This window comes from Triticum urartu, chromosome 3A, assembly GCF_056163025.1.
Source record: "Triticum urartu cultivar PI428250 chromosome 3A, HENAU_Tu73, whole genome shotgun sequence".
Taxonomy (NCBI): Eukaryota; Viridiplantae; Streptophyta; class Magnoliopsida; order Poales; family Poaceae; genus Triticum; species Triticum urartu.
In genome coordinates this window covers 713,130,072-713,140,316 of record NC_141875.1, presented here as the reverse complement: position 1 = coordinate 713,140,316, position 10,245 = coordinate 713,130,072, and the positions used below count along the sequence as shown (strand labels likewise).

Below are 10,245 nucleotides of genomic sequence, written 5' to 3'. Positions count from 1 at the left end.
ATCCATGTCAATCTAGATCTTTTTCTTATTAGGTTCGCTTCTCTATGAAGTTAGCTAGATTAGGGGTATTAGATGATGTTGCCCCTATTGTCCATGTTTGCTTGCTTGCTCCCGTTCTTGGATGGTAGGGATATCTCTAGTTGTAGGTCAATTAGATTGTAGGACGAGGATGGTTTTGTCCATGTTGTTTACTTGCTGTGATCATGGTATCATTCTTTTTGAGCTTAGTTTGGTTGATAAAGCAGATGCTATGTCTATTCATCTACCATGTTGTTTACCAGTCACACGCTCATCTCTATCTCTTGAATTCTACTATAGCGCTCAGGTATTTCTCTCACATGTTCTCTGCCTTGCAATTTGATGCTCGCTACTATCTAATTGTTAGCTAAGCACATGATGAAATATGCTTGATACAATGCATGGATTATGCAGTTCTGGATTTTGTGGTGCTTCTATGCCCTTCACCATGCATGACTGTAGGCTTGTAAAGATATATTTTCAGCTGTGTGCAAATGTCGAGCTCATGTATGTTCGCGAAAATTGTGAATTCATGGCTATTATTTGGTATGGAATTAGATATCACTACATAAAATATATGGTTTAGATGAGCTAGAAACCGTACAAGTTACCAACTGATAATTTACTTCCATCTTATTAGGTTTTCCTTTTCCAAATTTCTCTCCACCGCTTTCTAAATAATAATCTTGCGGAGGGCGAGAAGACGAATGGATGGTGTAAATTTGAGCTTGTCATGCGTTTTGGGTTACCGGGTATCATGAGAATTGCTACAGCTTAGGCTTAGAGATTGGCCGTGTCAAGTTTCTCTGTGTTTGCTATTTCTTTTAACAATTTTAGTTAGTATCATGTTTTACTTTTTGCCATTTCACCTATATGGTCTATAGGCAGAGAGATTGTGTCCCTATGTATGTTTGCACAGTACAATATGCTCATGCGGTCCTTATGTTGGTGATCTTGCAAGAAGTATGAACAGGCTGCATAAAGAGGTGGCTTCCGTGGAGTGGTCGCGGATGCCTGGAACAGCACCTCCGGTGCGGTGGGAACAATTGCCGTGAATCTCAAGGCGGTGCGATCGGCGTGCAAAACCTGGGCGAAAGAAACCAGGAAACCTGCTGTAGCTGTTGCGGATTGCCTCGGTGGATCATGAACCTCCTTGACCACCTGGAGGAAGGACGGCGTCGGCCTCCATTGGCCGACGAGCTAGTAGCAACCAACACTCACTTGGTTTTGTTGATGAGCACAGTCATCATCTCCATCAATTCAGTTTCTGAAGAGAAGTACCATGATGGATGGATGAATTCATCGGCATAGTTAATTATTTTATTTTTTTTTTCTTTTCATAAGTGAAGATAGTTCCATCATGTGTTTGTTTTTTGTTGTGGAACAGACGAATATATGTATTGCATTGGTATAATATAAAATTTCAGAATTCCCAAGAGCATGATTCTTTGTTGATTTGGAGGTGCATGGATGAATGAACCAGGACCTGTTGTTATTCTTGTGAAATAAATAGATATTTCTTGTGCAATAAAAGCTAGCTAGCATACAGATATAGTAATTGTCTTTCAATCAATTGGTGAAATAAGAGAAAAGGGGTTGCCCATGAACATGAGAGTAGGCTTGAACACTTCAGTATTTACAAAGAAAGATGAGACATTCCTAGAAAAATTATTAGTTACTATATGAATGAATGAATCGCAAACAAACAAATTGGCACCCGAATGACATGCGAGCGAAAACCGTTTTCACTAGAAGAAGCTAAGAATTAAAGAGAAGGATAGTTTAAACTAACGTTTTTTTGACTAGAAGCTCAGAAGGCCGCGGACCAACCGTTAGAGATTTTTGCTGAAGGTATCCATCACTCCCTTAAAATACGGCAGCATTAAATGCAGGCAGTTATAACACGTTTCATGATTGGCTGCAATTCCTCCCAAGTAACCCTTCCCGAGGTCTCAAGAGTTGATGCCGGTGAGAAAGCCACCAGCGAGCGAGCCATCCATCCACGGTGTTGATTGCACCACCTCATCGATCCGGTGCCCTCCCCCCTTCTCTTCACCATGACTAATCTCTATATATACGAGAAGTAGCAATCCGTCCGTGTGCGGGGTGCGCCTGTGACTTCTACTGCCCTCCCCCCTTCTCTTCACCAAGTGTAGTAGTAAAAAAAGAAATTGTATTTTTGGAGGGTAGGCTAGAGCCTGGTGAAGCCCCCTACTGGACTCGCCACTGTTGTACCAGATGATCAATCAACAAGGACATATTTCCAGCTTAACAACAGACCCAAAGACTCGAGATAACACAGACTGAGCGATAACAGCCAGCATTACAGAGATGCCTTGAACAAGATCATCTCGAGCGAACATGCATTGATCTTAGTTGTCATCATGGATGTAAGGGTAGGAATCATAATGAGCGGACGAATATATGGTGCGTAATGACCTCTCCCAGCTGAAGACTGCACAAACATGAGAACGAACTATAAGTTTTTAGTTCTGATACGCCCTGACATAAATACAGACAGGAAGGTCAGACTGTTCAGTTAGCATTTTTTTAAGTAGAAGAAATAACATGGATGCAAATTCATCCTCTGTTGTTCTGCTTTGCTCTTGCAAGGGATCGGGTTTTAACAAGAGGTTAAGCCATAGGTTTTGATTAACCATCAGAGTAAATAGACTTCTGAGGGCAACATATGAAAACAGCCATGTGAGCAAAATGGTTACGAGTTTACATAAAGTAAAATATATAACAAAAAAGCACACCAACAGGAGATTCTTGTAAATATGAAACTAGCAAGTGGAGTAAAAGAGCGGAGATAAACTGGTTTGAAGATGACAACATACTGTCTTCATCAGAAATTAATCAGTAAAGGAGAAGAAAATCATACCCACACAGATTTTGGCATGGACGAGTACAGCATTATTGGTGCCATGATGATGTGTGGAAGCAATTGTAATGTTGCCACAATTACAGAGTAACTACTTTAGGTGAACTTTAATAGGCATTCTAAAAACGGTCCGCTTGCAGTTCAATAGCTAAAGTACGTTAAGTTCCCGATACAGATTTGTAAAGGGGGTGATACAATCTAATTGATGTGTAAATCTACAGAAGACATCTTATATGTGCTGCTTTCATTTCATTATAACAACAAGTAGGAAGACTGCAGAAATAAAAAAAATAAGTATCACGACAGTAAACTCACGGCAATCTTTTGATCGTGTGCGCTTGAAGGTAATCTGTTCAGGGCGTATGCCGCATGTACTTAAGATCTTTGAAATTTCCCAAGCCCTCTCATTGATCTCTTTATTCCAATTGCGAGGACATTCAATGATAACTGTCTTAAGGTGAGCACATGTAAATGATTCTGTCGGATCATGGTTTCCTTCGGCCCGTACAGCATTGAAGTGGTGCTGCTACAGGATACAAAATATTTTACTGAGATCAATAGAATATACATGATACATTCAACAATACAGTGGCATTACATATGCAGAACAAATACCTTATCCCTATGAAGCTGAAGTGTCAGCTTCTCAAGAATACGCCAGTGCTGGAGAATGCAAACTAATGCACGCAGGTCAATAGCTGCACACCACTCGTTGAGTAACAGAGTTTCTAATTTGGCAAATATGGGGCAGCATGCTAAATCCCTTCTGTAGATAAACTGGACATATTGCATAAAGAAGAAAAGTCACAAATTTCGTTCCAAGTTGAGGTTATATGATGAAATAACTGAAGTTAATAGAAACTTTGGTGAGATATTTTAGCTTCAGAAATAATTAGGGAAAGGGAAAAGTACATCTAGTGCCCTGACTCAATTCGAATTTGTCCAAGCAAGCACATACATTATTAATTTTAGCAATCGAAGGACCCACTTATACATAAACAAATAGTTTGAGGGCAGAAATCAACAAAATGATAGAACAAGGGAGTTATCAAACAAAGTATAATAGTTTAGTGGCTCCAAGTGCTGGTTCAACTTAGAATAAGAGAATTGTTCATACATCATTATGTATGTTTCAGTCCCTCTGCATCTAAAGCACAATGTTGACTTTCTGAATTGCAGGTCTAAAGATCCAATATTATTAACCAAATAGTAAGAATAATACATCATAACCACCACTACAGCATGGTACTGAGAATAAGAAACTTGTTTAAGTAAGTGTTTATGCACATCTATGAAATGGGTAGTGATATTGTAAGAGAACCGCTTGCTAGCAAACAAAGATAAGAGTTGAGATGGATGGTGGTAACTCTATGCTTACCACTTTAGAACCAGCTATCAACTCCAGATGGATAGCATCTGACAAGCCATTGAGAAGCACACTCTGGTACTCACCAGCAGGATAACCATGACAACCTTCACAGCTTTGATTACCACAATTCTGTACCCCAGGATCGGTAACACCACAAGTGTCACCACAACTGTCACTAAGCCTAAGGAATGCTGATTGTAGCAATGGCATGCTTTCAAGCACATGAGCAGCCAAAATGAAATCACTAAGAGCATCTCCAACAGTCGCGCTTCGCGCCGCACGCTAAAAACTAGTTTGCCGCGCGCTGTTCGCCTGGTTTTGCACGGCCACCAGCGCTGGCTCCAACAGCCGCGCTAAAATGCAGGGCGCGCGCCGCTCCAGCAGGGCGCAAAAAATGCAGCGCACGCGACTCGCCGAGGCATTGCATATATGGCATTTTGGACACAAAATGATTTTGAAACATTCAAAATGCAATGAACATGACATATAAAATTTCACACAAACAAGTTGATGAATAAAAGTTCATACCCACAAGTTCATCCAACCAAGTTCAAAATGCAAACCATGTTCAAGACACAAATGAAAGACACATCAATCCTCGTCCTCGTCTTCGTCCTCATCTTCGGAAGACGATTCTTCCGCCCCCAAAGATGAATCTTCCTCCCTCTCCTCATCGCGCACCGCACCACGTGAAGCTCTAACGGTGTTGGCAAGATCTTCAACGGCGTCTTCATGGGAATGTGTGTAAGGAGGCACATCGAAAGACATTCCGCCCATGGCGGCCAGAGGTGCACCCATGCCTCCCATGAGAGAAGCAAAACTCATGCCTCCCATGGCGGCCATAGCGTCGGGGGGTGCTCCAAAGCCACCCATGCCTCCCATGGCACCTAAAACTGCCCACGGTACCTCCGAAGCCACCCATGCCACCCATGGCGCCAAGGCTACCGCAACCCATGGCGCCAAGGCCACCGCCACCCATGGCGCCGAGGCCACCACCACCCATTGCACGAATCATGGCTCTTTTTTAGATCAAGACTTCTTCACGGGAAAGATTGACAAACTCCTTTTGTGCCTCATTGAGGTTAGATGTGTCCAATAAGAACAAGTGCTTCTCCCATTCCAACAATCTTGTTCGCTCCTCATTGCTCACCTTCCTCTCCTCCAAAGCCACCTTCCTCTCCTCGGCCGCCACCCTCCTCTCCTCGGCCGCCAACCTCCTCTCCTCAGCCACGGCATCTTGGTTCCTTGCCATTTTCCTCACCTCGTTGGCTTCTTTTCTTGCCTTCACAATAGCTTCCATAGCATTTTTGAGCTCATCATTGTTGGAAATATGCCCTAGAGGCAATAATAAATTGGTTATTATTATATTTCCTTGTTCATCATAATCGTTTATTATCCATGCTAGAATTGTATTGATAGGAAACTCAGATACATGTGTGGATACATAGACAACACCATGTCCCTAGTAAGCCTCTAGTTGACTAGCTCGTTGATCAATAGATGGTTACGGTTTCCTGACCATGGACATTGGATGTCGTTGATAACAGGATCACATCATTAGGAGAATGATGTGATGGACAAGACCCAATCCTAAGCCTAGCACAAAGATCATGTAGTTCGTATGCTAAAGCTTTTCTAATGTCAAGTATCATTTCCTTAGACCATGAGATTGTGCAACTCCCTGATACCGTAGGAGTGCTTTGGGTGTGCCAAACGTCACAACGTAACTGGGTGGCTATAAAGGTACACTACAGGTATCTCCGAAAGTGTCTGTTGGGTTGGCACGAATCGAGACTGGGATTTGTCACTCCGTGTAAAGGTATCTCTGGGCCCACTCGGTAGGACATCATCATAATGTGCACAATGTGATCAAGGAGTTGATCACGGGATGATGTGTTATGGAACGAGTAAAGAGACTTGCCGGTAACGAGATTGAACAAGGTATCGGGATACCGACGATCGAATCTCGGGCAAGTAATATACCGGTAGACAAAGGGAATTGAATACGGGATTGATTGAATCCTCGACATCGTGGTTCATCCGATGAGATCATCGTGGAACATGTGGGAGCCAACATGGGTATCCAGATCCCGCTGTTGGTTATTGACCGGAGAACGTCTCGGTCATGTCTGCATGTCTCCCAAACCCGTAGGGTCTACACACTTAAGGTTCGATGACGCTAGGGTTATAAGGAATATATATACGTGGTTACCGAATATTGTTCGGAGTCCCGGATGAGATCCCGGACGTCACGAGGAGTTCCGGAATGGTCCGGAGGTAAAGATTTATATATGGGAAGTCCTGTTTTGGTCACCGGAAAAGTTTCGGGATTTATCGGTAACGTACCGAGACCACCGGGATGGTTCCGGGGGTCCACCAAGTGGGGCCACATGCCCCGGAGGGCTGCATGGGCCAAGTGTGGGAGGGGACCAGCCCCAGGTGGGCTGGTGCGCTCCCCCCCACAAGGGCCCAAGGCGCCTAAGGGGAGGAGGGGGGGGGGGCAAATCCTAAGGGCAGATGGGCCTTAGGGCCCATACCTGGTGCACCTCCCTCTCCCCCTCCACCCGGCCGCCACCCAGATGGGATCTGGGGGCTGCTGCCACCCCTAGGGAGAGAACCCTAGGTGGGGGCGCAGCCCCTCCCCTCCCCCTATATATACTTGAGTTTTGGGCTGCCCAAGACACACGAGTTCCTCTCCTTCTTGGCGCAGCCCTACCCCTCTCCCTCCTCGTCTCTTGCGGTGCTTGGCGAAGCCCTGCTGGAGTACCACGCTCCTCCACCACCACCACGCCGTTGTGCTGCTGCTGGATGGAGTCTTCCTCAACGTCTCTCTCTCTCCTTGCTGGATCAAGGCATGGGAGACGTCACCGGGCTGTACGTGTGTTGAACGCGGAGGTGCCGTCCGTTCGGCACTAGGATCTCCGGTGATTTGGATCACGACGAGTACGACTCCATCAACCCCGTTCACTTGAACGCTTCCGCTTAGCAATCTACAAGGGTATGTAGATGCACTCTCCTTCCCCTTGTTGCTAGATTACTCCATAGATTGATCTTGGTGATGCGTAGAAAATTTTGAATTTCTGCTACGTTCCCCAACAATCATCTCCTTTCCTCTTCTTCTTTTCTGTTTTGTCTTTCTTGCACCCATCCGGTCGTTTTGGCTTCGAGTATGAAACCGAGTTGGGTGTGGGGCTTCTCTTGCCGTCATCACTTGATGCATCCTCCTCCTCCTCCTCATCATCATCCAACTCAATTGTTTGCTTGCGTTTGTTGCTCAAATGCAAATCATCCAAATCTTCACGCTGCTTCCATTTCTCATCATCCTTCAACACGTTATAGCAATGAGGCAAGGTAAAGACCCTTCCTTTCTTGATCTTCCCCTTTTTGGTTTTCCTCTCCTCTTCTTTGAACAAGTTTTGTGCAATGTTGTACTACATGAAAACAAAGCAAGTTAACACTTCAAACACCAACAACAAATATGATGAACATGTATGAAATGCCACTTACTCTATCGTCCTCATTTGTGCCACTTGGGTTCAACTTGTCAACCGCCTTTTGACAGGCCGCCCACCTTTGACAATCCGAATTGATTGTCGACCATCAGGACCGAAGTGATCTCTCGGAGCGGTCAACACGTATGATGAACATGTTCTTTCATCCGCCCCCAATAAGCATCTCTACTTTGATCACCTCCAACGGATGGATCCCTCGACACTTGCAACCAAGTATTGCATAGTAAGATGTCATCGACGTTGGTGTAATTGCCCGCTCTTCCTTTTGGCGCGTCGACAATGCCCTCACCCTCCTCGTCCACCTCAAACTCATGGTCTTCGAAATGCATGTCATTGGTTTGAGACCAATGCGAATTGTTGGAGCTAACACCCATAGTTGACATGTATGCATCATCATTGAGACTACAAAGTTTTTTGAACAATGCAAATAAGCTATCTATGTGATGAATGCATTGAAAAATAACTAGAAAAGAAAAGTTGGAAATAATTTCTACCTTGGGGGCATTTCGTTGAACATGTTGTGCGCGTCGGCCGCCGGCTCAACGAGTGAGCTCGTCGGCGCTTCGGTAGCCGCCGCGCCCATCGCACGCCCTGCAAGCTTCTTCCTCCTCGCCTTCGAGGTGCCGGAGCCGTCCGCCGCCTTGTTCTTTTTCGCCGATGTCTTGCCCTTCTTTGGTCGCGCCGCATTTGGGAGCTTCGAGGAGGGGGCGGCGGCTCGGGCCGGTGCCGGCGCGACACCACCCGCCGCCGAGGTCATCCGCGGCGGCATGAAGAGGCCGCGCGCGAGACCGATGGTCGGAGGAGCTCCGGCGGAGGCGAGCCCAACGCCCCCCGCGCTAGGGTTTCCGGCGGCGGCGGCAACAGCGGTGGAGGGGTCGTGGCTATAGGATGGGGTGAGCGGGGTGCCGACGCGTGCGTCCATGGGTGCAGTTCCCCGGCGCCGGCGCGCGCAGGGCGTAGGAAGCAGAGAGGAGAGAGTGCGGCGCGAGCGCTCGAGTGTTCCACGCGCGAAAGCGGGCGCCCCAAATACACCGTGCGAGATAGCGAATCCGACCGCATGTCCAACTCCTTATACCGCGCGCGCGGTTATTGCGCGCCCGCTGGAGCCACCCATCGGGTTGCGCGCGCGCTAAAATGGCCAAATTTATGACGAGGCGCTTGTTTAGCGCGGCTGTTGGAGATGCTCTAAGGTACAGTGAAACAAGACTTGGTGCATAGATCCAAGTGCGGGAAGCACCACAACCAGCAAAGGTACAATCGGTGGCGCGCAGCCGCTTTAGCGATTCGGAGAAGATCCTGTGCACTTGAACATTGCAACGAACCATGTTTAGATCCACCAACAACGGACAGCTTGTGAAATCAAGGCGCAGTTGGGAGTCAACAAGAGCAGAGCATAGCTCTAAGTCAACACAGTAAAGATTTAGGGTCATTAGGTGCTCGGATGCGAGAGACACAGTGAGCTTTAAGTCATGGATATCTCTGTCGACGACCACATCGAGCATCCGAACTTTGCATATCAGAGCGTACTGTATCCACAAATTGGCGTATGGGTACGGGTCAACCTCATCGGCGTCACTGTAGGCCCACATCACGCACTTTTCGAGGGGTAGGTGACCGCGGAGGAGGAGCAGATGGTTCACAAACTTGTTGAAACGCTTGGGGTCAGAGCTCTTGAAAACCCTTGAATGGACGAGGCGCAGGCTGGGCAGTTTCCTCCAGAGGCCAAACCACTCGCGTGAGAGCAAGCTGGCGCGCACGGCCTCGTCCGCCGGCAAGCGGGACAGGACGCGCAGCTAGATGTCAAGGGGGAGTGCGCTGATGCGATCCTCGCCGCCCACCACAGCCGTCTCTGACATTCCGTCGAACAGGCAGCGGGCGGGGGTGGGTGTGTGTGTGATTTACGAGGATGATGAGTGAGATGAGATTACCGAACGCGTACGAGCGGCGGAAGCACGTTGACTTGATGAGTGCCACGGAATCGCCACACATTCGAATCGACGACGGCAGCGCCAGCACGGGGACAACGGAGGGAGCAATGCGACTCCGCCACCCACTCACGCACTCACCCGCGACCACTGAAGGTGTCGATGTCGAGCAGGAACGGCGGCGGAGAAGCGTCGGCGCCCAAGGAGAGCTTCTCGAGCGTCCTGTCATGTTGACATCATTTTTCACCTTCCTCTATGTTTCCTCTTCTATGTTAAAAAATAAAATCGCTACTCCTAAAAGGGGATTTGGTAGGCCATTATCCACGGTTTCATTTTTTCGCAACGGTTAATTTCGCCTCACCTCCCACCACCACTCTTTCACTAGGTTTTCTCATCCTCCTACTAAAAACCGAATCAGTTCCCCTCATTTCATTTTTTTCGTGCTTGATTTGGCATGTCCAGATTTTATTCTATCACATAAATAATATATAACTAATAATTCAGAAATCAGATGATATATGTAAGATCACCTTCTAA

At 46.8% G+C, this 10,245-nt stretch overlaps 1 pseudogene; it reads right to left on the bottom strand.

The window, feature by feature from the left end:
* Nucleotides 1–3,146: 3,146 nt before the first annotated feature.
* LOC147982048 (F-box/FBD/LRR-repeat protein At4g26340-like) lies at nt 3,147–9,639 on the bottom strand (annotated as a pseudogene).
* Between the last annotated feature and the right edge of the window lie 606 nt (nt 9,640–10,245).